Below are 12488 nucleotides of genomic sequence, written 5' to 3' on the forward strand. Positions count from 1 at the left end.
ATTTCAGAGATCACAAAGCTTGTGGAGTGTTCTAATTTAGCCAGGGACAGACGTAAGGAGAGGACAAGGGGAGAGGGGAGGAGGATCCGGATGAGACATAGACAAGGGGTGTTTGATCAATGGGCTGCTAATCGTCTGGTTCTTCTCAGCAACAAGCAGCACAATCGGAGACGAGATGAATGAGAGGAATAAAGCATTTACAGACCGTTAGAGAAAGAAGATGGACACCAACAAGCTACTCTACAGACAGAAATGAACATCTTATTACTGTCTCAATGTAGACTAAATCACACAGCAGTACAGACCGTAGAGAGTGGAGATGGAGAGATAGAGGGGGAGTAAGAAAGAAAGCGTAAAAGAGAGCAGGGTTGATTAATCGATCTGGAGTCCGGGTATATATAGAACCCTAAATGTCTGTCTGCTAATTAGCCTACATTGTGGGTACCCAACAGCTCAACATGGAGAAAATCCGGGGTGTGACGTAACAAATTGCTCAACATGGAAAAGCCAAATCTGCTTCACATACATCATCCCAATCGATCTGAGGAGTGGGACAGGGGAGATGGAGGGTGGGGGGGTGAAACATGTAGGGCACTGCTCTCACCCCTCACTGGGTGGTGAAGTATAGCAGACGGGGTGCTGGGGGTTGGACCACACCTCCCTCCCTCCCGCATCAATTATGTATTTTCTGAGAATGTGAAGCCAGAACAGATCCTTTAAAGGCCCAATACAGCTGTTTTTATATCAATATCAAATCATTCTGGGTTACAATTAGGTACCTTGGTCTAAGGCACTGCATCTCAGTGCAAGAGGCGTCACTGCAGTACCCGGTTCGAATCCAGGCTGCATCACATCCGGCCGTGATTGGGAGTCCCATAGGGCAGCGCACAATTGACCCAGCATCGTCCGGGTTTGGCCGGTGTAGGCCGGCATTGTAAATAAGAATTTGTTCTTAACTGACTTGCCTAGTTAAATAAAAGATAAAAACCTTACTGTAACAGTTTTCCATAACATTTGGCAAAAATTGCTTTTTAGCAACAAAAAAAAAAAACGTTCTCAAGCAAGAATTTTGCTCGGACTGTCTGGGAGTGGTCTGAGTGGGGAGAGGACAACTTAAAACTAGCTGTTATTGGCAGAGAGATTTGGAGCTCTCTTTGTTATTGGTTTAATAACCAATTCACCGCCTGGTGATGTCATCGGGCAAGCCAAACTCCCTTCGAAGGTCCTGTGTAGATTGCATTTTCAACAAGCAACTATCAGGAAATAACACTGATCACATTTTCTTTGCACACTTTAACAGTGTTAATTTCATTAGCTGTTGTACAATATCATACAAAACACAGGAAAACTACATTGACTGCTCTGGGCCTTTAAACATTTATTAATTATTAATTAATTCCCTGTCTATCTGCCGCAGTAGGAAACACTTGGCTCCTCTTGCGTGTGTGTGTATGAGTGAGTGTGTCTTTGTGTGTGTATATAGTATGTGGTGTGTGTGTGCGTGTCCTGGAACTTGGAGTGCGTAACCCTGAGCAGTGTGTTAAGGCTGGGGCCTGTCAGTGAAAGCTGTTTTTAAATGGGCTTGGGGCCTCAGAGGGGCTATTAGGAGGCTTAGAGGCATGAGCTCAATCACTCTGCACTGTGTTTCGCCGCATAGATACAGTGCATACAGGCAGGCAGGGGGCTAGATGGATAGATACACACCTCACTGAGAGCGGGAACCATTATTCAAATGAAGTTGCATTCACACAGGGTGATACACACAGGCAAAGAATGGCCTTACATTATGGTGAGGAGAGATACTGTAGTTTACTTCAGGGAAACAAAGACACAGTGTGTGTGTGTGTGTGTGTGTGTGTGTGTGTGTGTGTGTGTGTGTGTGTGTGTGTGTGTGTGTCAAGGTTAAATGCGATTCAGAGGCGTATTATTCCATTTGCACTTGAGAGCCCATGGTGTGTGATGAGAGTTGTTAGAGAGCCCTATGGGATTTTCAACACTAAAAAACCTCCTCAACTCTATGTGTTTCCCTGACGGGAGAAACCCTATCCTCGTTCTACACCCCTGGAGTCATGTTAATTGGGTTGCCACTCATGAAAGAAGAGTATGCAGATGGACAGCTAGCTATCGCAGTGAGAGTGACCCATTTTACCACCCACATAAACAAACACAGTCATGCACACTCATACAGACACATATAAACTTTTTTGAAATGGTCGAATTAATAAACCAAACACACTCTTGTCATTATATGTGGCCCTAGAAGACTGAATAGATCCTTGCTCAACAGAATAATGTAATAGATCGATAGAATGAATGCTTCAATCTAGTTCTCTGTCATCTTTCGCGGAGCGAAGATGTTTAGAGACTGGGGAGAAAATACAATAACTCAACAACAAAAAAGGGAAAGATTATCTATGCAAAATGTCCAAATGACATCAGTTTGACCGGTGGTAAAGAAAAAGAAAGCTGTAAAAACGACCCAACGTGTTGCAGTTCGGCTTCGATGCATATTTTATGTGGTAGAAATACGATCAGCTTTTATGATGCTTTTGTCATGAGAGGGATGGAGTTGGGACGGTTTTATGACTTAATGACCGGTCGTAAATACCTTGCAGAAACTCTCCCTTTGGCTCATCAGTTTGGGAGAATGGAATGTCTGCTGTGTTACACAGAGAGACCGTGCCGCCAAAACTTCAACATCTAACAATGGACATTGAAACAATATTTCTAACATAAAGAATGTTGAGAATGATGACAGATGAAATATGGGAAATTAATGTCTATTTTGTTATGTCATTAAAATGATCAAAAAGACGTTATAATGGAAACATTGTAACTTTAAGAGCTTTCACAATGTATATATTAGATTTACATCTAAAAGTTGTAAAACATATGATTAAATATGAAACTATTTGTGAAAAGATAACAATGTGATTTTTCGACTTCTAAAAAATGTTTCTTGCAAAACTTGTGCTAGTGTAACGCTCGTCGTGGGTGGAAGAAGAGGAGGACCAATGCGCAGCGTGGTAAGTGTCCATAATGTTTTAATAAGAAACTGAACACTGAACAAAAACAATAAAACGACAAAACGAACAGTCCTGTACGGTGAAACAGCAAACAGAAAATAATCACCCACAAAACACAATGAAAACCAGGCTACCTAAATATGGCTCCCAATCAGAGACAACGACTGACACCTGCCTCTGATTGAGAACCATACTAGGCCAAACACATAGAAATAGAACAATAGAACAAAACATAGAATGCCCACCCCAACTCACGCCCTGACCAACCTAAAATAAAGACATAACAAAGGAACTAAGGTCAGAACGTGACAGCTAGTCAGTAGCTGTCACGTTGTATAAATTATTGGAGACAGGCGCAGGAATTCGTAATAGAGGGGGTTTAATACTCCACCCAAAATATACAACATGCCATGAAAAGGCCGGGGACGAAGCCCAAAACAAACACGTAAACAAAAACACAGGGATGTAACCCAAACAAAAGAGTGAGGTAAAATACATGGGACCCACAATACACTACATGGTGCGAGAGCCGTAATAACAAATGCACAACAATACACGGGACGAGACCCGTAATAACAAGTGCACAACACACGCAGCACGAAAGCCAAAATAACAAAGCACAGGTACTCACAAGACCAACGGACATGGGAACAATAACCGACAAGACAATGGTGAACAGAGGGCACATATAGACAATTACTAATCAGGGGAATTGGAATCAGGTGTGCGTAACGAGACAGTTCATGAAGGCTTAGAGGCCAGTGACGTAGACCTCCGGAACTGGTGCACGGAATGAGCAGCAGTACTGGGGGAATCCGTGACAGTAGCCACGCTACTCAGGCCAGAGTGTTTAAAAGGACTCGCTGAGAATTTAAATACAGACCAGACAGCGTGGAGCTGTGGCTACACGGCTGAAAATGGTGAGACCAGAGAATGTGAGGACGTGGTCCACGCGTTGAAATGGTTAAAACTACAAGACTAGAAGAAGGTGAAGAATAGGCCAAACATTCTCAGTCTGCAGCTGGGTATTGTGAAGTGGTCTAGGACAATTGACCAAGACGGGAGGGAAGAACAATTCCCTCTCACCACCGTGTGATACACTCCCTGATGTATCCATTCTAAGAACACTCCAGAACAAAAAAAAGCCTACAACTAAGAAGGACATTGTGACTTCTGGTGGACATCCAGAGACTTACATCGAACCACTCCCCATAGACGGATCGAGTGGTAACAGAGAGACGAACGAGAAAAGACATCTACGCGCAAATATATGTTGCATTTCTAATCCGAATAAGCGGTTGTTAATTGTTACATGATTCATTTAATAGAGTAATTATTCGATAAATAGCAGTCATCACATTAATGATAGTCACGTCACAACACTTTAATGATGAAGACAGCACCTCTACAGATGGTATCTAACTGAACATTGCATTCTCTCAAGATGCAGAAATAATTGAATCCTATTTCTCCACTCCCAAGTCCAAATTGTGCCTACTTTTGGTGTATACTTTTACTACAAGAAATGTTTAATTCTACAGGAGTTATTATTAAGGCAATGTGCGAGGTTATAGACCTACAGTCAGTGTCCAGATTTCAGTTTTGATTTAACCCATCTAAACAGTAGGCTACGGTTCCCTTGACGTGCCATAGGCCCGTCTTGTGTCTGTCAAATGTGTATAGCGCCTCACAATCATCACACATAACATAACATATCATCCTCTTTTACCACTTGACCAAATACTTTCCAAATATTACTTTTCTGGCCCTCCCGTCTCTTTATTTTCAACTCTTCTTTCGCAGCTTTTCTCTTATTGAGTTAAACCTAGACAATGTTATTTTTGCCTCCGTGGATTGACGTGAACTTTTTCTGCCAGTTCCCGAAAGCAATATTTGGCGTGGGTACAGTTAAGCCTTGAAGCTTAGGCTTTTATGCACTTATACCAGATAGCCTAAAATAATGAATGAAAAACCTCAATGTAGCCTATGTAAATTGCAAAACGATTATACATCCGTATATTTTTTTTTAAGGTATTGTTTCTCTTTATTCAACCCACCCGCCACACACCCGCCCTTCAGCTACACAATATTTAATGACCCTGAACCTGTCCGTTGCGCGGATATAACCACAGGGACTGCGGGTTATGAGTCAACCTGCACATCACTAACACTCATCCCTCCATCTCAGTGGTATTCAAACTTTTTCAGCGTGGACCCCATTTTTTTCCCAGAAGAATCTCTGGGGAAATTCACGGTCTCCACCGGATGAGAGAGAGGGATAGAGAGAGAAAGAGAGATTTGCTTTAGCAATGTAAACATCATGTTTCCCATGCTAATAAAACCCTTTGAAATAAATTCAGTCGAGCGAGAGGGAGGAGAGATACAGCGAGAGGGCGAGGAAGGTAAGCGAGGAGATGTCAAGCGAGGGGGAGATAAATAATGTGGGTATGAGGGAGCGAGAGGGGGAGAGAGAGAGTCTATTTCATCCAAGTCATTTTTCAGAGTTATAAAAAAGTCCTCCATTTCATTAGTATTAAGTAATTAGGTAAGAAAGGCCTAAAGCAGAGACATGACTAAACTCTTAACTCTATACGCTACTAGAGCTGGGGTTGAATTAGATGAAATTAACACGGACTGACTGACTAAATGACTGACTGGCTGACGGACTAAACAACTAAATAAATGACTGACTGAATAAATGATTGACATACTAAATGACTGACATACAAAATGACTGACTGACTGACTGAATGACTGACTGACATACTAAATTATTGACTAAATGACTGGCTGACTATCAGCAATAGGAACTAACCGAGGGAGTACAGAAGAGAAACGCAATTCAGTAGGTCGGTGTGTAGACAGACATAAGTTAACAGAAACTGTTTTTTGGATGATTGACAGGGCTGCAACTCTCATTGGGAGCGAGTGGCTCTCTTAGATATGGGTTACCATGGGGAAATCAGACAGCAAAGCAGTTTAAAATCCCACTCTGCAGTAGAGGAGTGTGCTAACTAAGTCAGAACCCCTCTCCTCCACACAGAGTTATACGGTATCAGAACACTCTGTTCCTTTACAACTCTGCTAGCCTCACCAACAGCAGGAGCACAACTATGTCTTTATAGCTGTCTGGAGCCAAATTATTTTCACAGCAGCAGCACAAAGTAACACTATAACTTTATACGCTATTTTAAATATATTAACATATTAACATTAACATATACATATATTAACATACACAACCCTGATTGGTGGATAGGATCGTCTAGACTCTGAGCACTTTTGAAGCCTTAAACTATTAAAACATGGTCTCTGGCTGCATTTGGCTAATTGCAGTGTCTTACAAATATCTCTCAAATGTAAAGTTGCTTGTATAAGTGAGGTATAACTCAATTTGGGGAACAGATGCACACTTGTTGATCATTATCTTAATGGTGTTGTAGTCAGTTAGCTGTTAACGCTTTCCCAGATTGCAGTGGCACACGGCTGGGTTGGCAGAGAGGACGCCAGATGGGGCACAGACAGAGTGGTACTAGGTCTGTTGCCACAGTAACACAACAGCATCTTTCTGGGCAGAGACAGTCGGCTGAAGGGCAGCGATAAAGAGAGAGAGACAGAGATAACTGTGCTGTTTATGAATGCTGCCCATGACATGCCAGTACCCAGAAGCCACAAATCCAGCAGTAGGAAGAGGAGCTCTCTCGCGCTCCCCCCACAAAAAAAAAATGTATACAAAAGGAAAAGCTGAAATGTCTTGAGTCAATAAGTATTCAAACCCTTTATTATGGCAAGCCTAAATAATGTTCAGGAGTAAAAATGTGCTTTATTGTTTGTCACATAAGCTGAATACAACAACTGTAGACTTTACTGCAAAATGCTTACTTTTAAGCCCTTAACCAACAATGCAGTTAAGAAGTGTTAAGAATGTATTTACTAAAATAAACTGAAGTAAAAAAATATATAAGAAAATATAAAAAATATTTAAAGAGCATCAGTAAAATAACAGTAGCGAGGCTATATACAGGGGGTACCGGTACAGAGTCAAGTTCCTATGAAGTTAAAAGTTAAATTAAATAAAAAAATAAGAGTCAATGCAAATAGTCCAGGTGGTTATTTGATTAATTGTTCAGTAGTATTATGGCTTGGAGGAAGAAGCTGTTAAGGAGCCTTTTGAACCTAGACTTGGCACTCCGTTATCGTTTGCCTTGCGGTAGCAGAGAGAACAATCTATGACTTGGGTGAGTGGATTCTTTGACAGTTTTTTGGGCCTTCCTCTGACACCGCCCAGTATATAGGTCCTGGATGGCAGGAAGCTTGGCCCAAGTGATGTACTGGACTGTACACACTACCCTCTGTAGCGCCTTACGGTCAGATGCCGAGCAGTTAACATACCAGTCGGTGATGCAACCGGTCAGGATGCTCTCAATGGTGCAGCTGTATAACTTTTTGAGGATCTGGCGACCCATGCCAAATCTTTTCAGTCTCCCGAGGGGAAAAGGCGTTGTCGTGCCCTTTTCACAACTTTCTTAGTGTGTTTGGACCATAATAGTTTGCTGGTGACGTGGACACCAAGGAACTTGAAACTCTCAACCTGCTCCACTACAGCCCTGTCGATGTGAATGGGGGCGTGTTCGACCCTCCTTTTTCCTATAGCCCACGATCAGCTCCTTTGTCTTACTCACATTGAGGGAGAGGTTGTTGTCCTGGCACCACACTGCCAGGTCTCTGAACTCCTCCGTATAGGCTGTCTCGTTGTTGTCCGTGATCAGGCCTACCACTGTTGTGTCGTCAGCAAACTTAACGATGGTGTTGGATTCGTGCTTGGCCACGCAGTCGTGGGTGAACAGGGAGTACAGGAGGGAGGATCAGCGTGCCAGATGTGATGTTGCCTACCCTCACCACCTGAGGGCGGACAGTCAGGAAGTCCAGGATCCAGTTGCAGAGGGAGGTGTTTTGTCCCAGGGTCCTTAGTTTAGTGATGAGCTTTGTGGGCACTAGGGTTAACAGCATGCTCACATTGGTGTTCCTTTTGTCCAGGTGGGAAAGGGCAGTGTGGAGAGCGATTGAGGTTGCGTCATCTGTGGATCTGTTGTGGTGGTATGCTGGTGTTGATATGAGCCATGACCAATCTTTCAAAGCACTTATTGGCTACTGACGTGAGTGCTACGGGGTGGTAGTCATTTAGGCAGGTTACCTTCGCTTTCTTGGGCACAGGGACTATGGTGATCTGCTTGAAACATGTAGGTATTACAGACTTGGTCAGGGAGAGGTTGAAAATGTCAGTGAAGACACTTGCCAGTTGGTCCGCACATGCTCTGAGTACACGTCTTTGTAATCCGTCTGGCCCCGCGGCCTTGTGAATGTTGACCTGTTTAAAGGTCTTGCTCACATTGGCTACGGAGAGCATGATCACACAGTTGTCCGGAACAGCTGGTTCTCTCATGCATGCTTCAGTGTTGCTTGCCTCGAAGAAAGCATATAAGGCATTTAGCTCATCTGGTAGGCTCTCGTCACTGGGCAGCTCGCAGCTGGGTTTCCCTTTGTAGTCTGTAATAGTTTGCAAGCCCTGACACATCCGACGAGAGTCATAGCCGGTGTAGTAGGATTCAATCTTAGTCCTGTATTGACGCTTTGCCTTTTTAATGGTTCGTCTGAAGCCATAGTGGGATCTCATCAGCGTTCGGATTACTATCACGCTCCTTGAAAGCAGCAGCTTTAGCCTTTAGTTCGGTGCGGATGTTGCCTGTAATCCACGGCTTCTGGTTGGGATATGAACGTACGTTCACTGTGGGGACGATGTTGTCGATGCACTTATTGATGAATCCGGTGACTCAGTTGGTATACTCCTCAATGCGATTGGATGTTCATATTCCAGTCTGTGCTAGCAAAACAGTTATGTAGCTTAGCATCCGCGTCATCTGACCACTTCCATATTGAGAGAGTCATGTTCGGGGCAAACCAAACCACCTACACTGAGTATCAATCTTCATATTTTCAAGCATGGTGGTGGCTACATCATGCTATGGATATGCTTGTCATTGGCAAGGATTAGGATGTTTTTTATGATAAAAGAATTAACAGAATAGAGCCAAGCACAGGCAAAATCCTAGAGGAAAACTGGGTTCAGTCTGCTTTCTAACAGACACTGGGAGACAAATTCACCTTTCATCATGCCAATAACCTAAAAAACAAGGCCAAATATACACTGGAGTTGAAAATATATGGCAAGACATTAAAGTGGCTGTTTAAGCAATGATCCACAAACAATATGACAGAGCTTGGAGAATTATGTGAAAATATTGGACAAACCAGGTATGCAAAGCTCTTAGAGACTTACCCCAAAAGCATATATTTCCCCCTTCCACTTTGACATTAGTATTTTGTGTAGATCGTTGACCTAGAAACGACAATTAAATCAATTTGAATCCCAGTTTGTAAGACAACAAGATGTGGAAAAAGTCACGACGTGTGAATACTTTCTGAAGATACTGTATACTGAACAAAAATATAAACGCAACATATAAAGTGTTGGTCCCATGTTTCATGAGCTGAAATAAAAGATCCCAGAAATGTTCCATACGCACAAAAAGCTTATTTCTCTCCAATTTTGTGCAGAAATGTGTCTCATCCCCGTTAGTGAGCATTTCTCCTTTGCCAATATAATCCATCCACCTGACAGGTGTGACATATCCTGTTGGGGATGGGGGCGCTGTTTAGACTATTTATGCTAATGTGGCTAATTTTTTAAACGGCTTCCCACAAAATCCTTGATCGTACAATATGCATATTATTATTATTATTGGATAGAAAACAGTCTATAGTTTCTATAGGAGTTGAAATTTTGTCTCTAAGTGGAACAGAGCCCATTCTACAGCAATTTCCCTGACATGGAGTCAGATTTGAGAAATGTTGGCCACTTTTCTGAAGTCAGTTAAAAGGGCACTGTCGTTGCTATGACTATACGGACACTTCTTACGTCTTCCCCTGGATGCCTTTACGTGATGACGATTCCAACGGGGTCGATTGCTCGTTCACAGGCCCTACAAATGAAAAAAACCTTTAGCTAGCAAGTCTTTTCTTGCTGCGTAACGCGCGTGGAAGACACCGACCCTCTCCTGTTCCAAGCGTTAGTTTAGCCTGTTATATTTCTCCGGTCATCTTTTCACTCGTTATAGGAGTTACAAACATCATAAAGTAGTTAATTTAAAGCGTTTTATAGCAATTTATATCCGTTTAGTGCGATTTTGGGACATTTATTTTTGCAACGATGTGAAAAGTTGGGCACGCTTTTCAGTTCATCCCGAACGCAGTTGACATTTCCACATGGCAAGAGGACAGCTTTCCACCAAAAGACGATTTCTCCCAAGAAAGGATCCTTTGCCCAAGATACTGATGGAAGAACAGCTCAAGGTAGGACATTTTTATTATGATAAATCGTGTTTCTGTCGAAACATTTTAGTGGCTTAGGACGCCATGTTTTTTGACGTAGCTTCGCTTGGCGCAAACTGTATTGAAAAGTAAGGATAAATTAAAAAATGTAATAACGCAATTGTATTAAGAATTAAATTGTCTATCAATCCCTGTCCACCCTATATTTTTTAGTCACGTTTATGAGTATTTATGTATAAGAGTAGATCACTGTCTAAGTGGCGCAAGGACAAATTCTGACCAGCTGAGTTACATTTCACATTGTCTAACCATGATTTTGGTGGCTAAATATAAACATTTTCGATCAAACTGTATATGCATGTTGTAATGTGATGTTACAGGAGTGTCATCGGAAGAATTCTGAGAAGGTTAGTGAAAAAATTAATATCTTTTGGCGATGTTGACTTTTATCGCTCACTTTGGCTAGAATCAATGCTGGGCTGCTAATTGCTATGTGCTAAGCTAATATAACGATTTATTGTGTTTTCGCTGTAAGACACTTAGAAAATCTGAAATATTGTCTGTATTCACAGGATCTGTGTCTTTCGATTCGTGTATGCTGTGTATTTTTACGAAATGTTTGATGATTAGTAGTTAGGTAAACACGTTGCTCATTGTAATTATTCTAGTCCATTTGTGATGGTGGGTGCAATTGTAAACTATGAAGTCTACCTGAAATATGCACTTTTTTCTAACAAAACCTATCCCATACCATAAATATGTTATCAGACTGTCATCTAATGAGTTTTTTTGTTGGTTAGGGGCTATAAATATCTTAGTTTAGCCGAATTGGTGATGGCTACTGGTGTTGGTGGACAAATAAAAGATGGTGGATTATGCTAATGTGTTTTTAGGTAATAGATGTACATCTTTACATATTGTGTCTTCCCTGTAAAACATTTTAAAAATCGGAAATGTTGACTGGATTCACAAGATCTGTGTCTTTCATTAGCTGTATTGGACTTTAATGTGTGAAAGTTAAATATTTTAAAAATATATTTTTTTTGAATTTCGCGGCACTGGTTTTTCAGTGGGGGGGGGGGGGGGTGCCGCTAGCGCCACGCTGATCCTAGACAGGATATCATGTTCATTACACAGGTGCACCTTGTGCTGGGGACAATAAAAGGCCACTCTAAAAATGTGCATTTTTGTCACACCTCACAATACCACAGATGTCTCAAGTTTAGAGGGGGCGTGCAATTGGCATGCTGACTGCAAGAATGTCCACTAGAGCTGTTGCCACAGAATTTTATGTTCATTTCTCTACCATAAGCCATCTCCAACATCGTTTTAGAGAATTTGGCAGTACTGTACGTCCAACCGGCCTCACAACCGCAGACCACGCAAGCTCAGGACCTCCACATCCGGCTTCTTCACCTGCAGGATCATCTGAGACCAGCCATCTGGACAGTATTTCTGTCTGTAATAAAGCCCTTTTGTGGGGAAAAACTCATTATGATTGGCTGGGCCTGGCTCCCCAGTGGGTTGGCTTGGCTCCCAAGTGGATGGATCAATGCCCTCCCAGGCCCACCCATGGCTGCACCACTGCACGACTAGTCATGTGAAATCCATAGATTAGGGCCTGATGAATTTATTCAAATTGACTGAGTTCCTTCTATGAACTGTAACTCAGTAAAATCGTTGAAATTGTTTGTGCATGTTGAGTTTATATTTGTGCTCAGTATAGCAAGCCACGGCCGGCGACGTGACTCACTTTCTGTAGGACCAAACCATTTTCGTGAACGTGGTGGTGTACCTAATAAACTGGCCACTGAGTGCATATGTGTGTGTGCACTAAAGGGAGCGATGACAGAGAAGCCAATAGAAGCAAGAGGTCAAGGTCATAGCTTCTCTCCTCCTGCATGTCCTTCAACCCAAAGTGTGTGTGTGTGTGCGTGTGCGTGTGCGTGTGCGTGTGCGTGTGTGTGTGTGTGTGTGTGTGTGTGTGCATGCGTGTGAGCGTATGTGCTTGACAGCCTCTGCAGTTTTATTATTTCCTGTTGAGGAAATGAGCTGGTTGTGATTGCATTTCAT

General features: G+C 42.4%; 1 protein-coding gene across 6 annotated transcripts in view; it reads right to left on the reverse strand.

The window, feature by feature from the left end:
* The window catches only part of LOC129855548 (microtubule-associated serine/threonine-protein kinase 2-like), a 270030-nt gene that overhangs the window by 67051 nt on the left and 190491 nt on the right, over window positions 1–12488 (reverse strand). The gene's annotated exons all lie outside the window — the stretch shown is intronic.

The sequence above is a fragment of the Salvelinus fontinalis genome, chromosome 5 (genome assembly GCF_029448725.1).
Source record: "Salvelinus fontinalis isolate EN_2023a chromosome 5, ASM2944872v1, whole genome shotgun sequence".
Taxonomy (NCBI): domain Eukaryota; kingdom Metazoa; phylum Chordata; class Actinopteri; order Salmoniformes; family Salmonidae; genus Salvelinus; species Salvelinus fontinalis.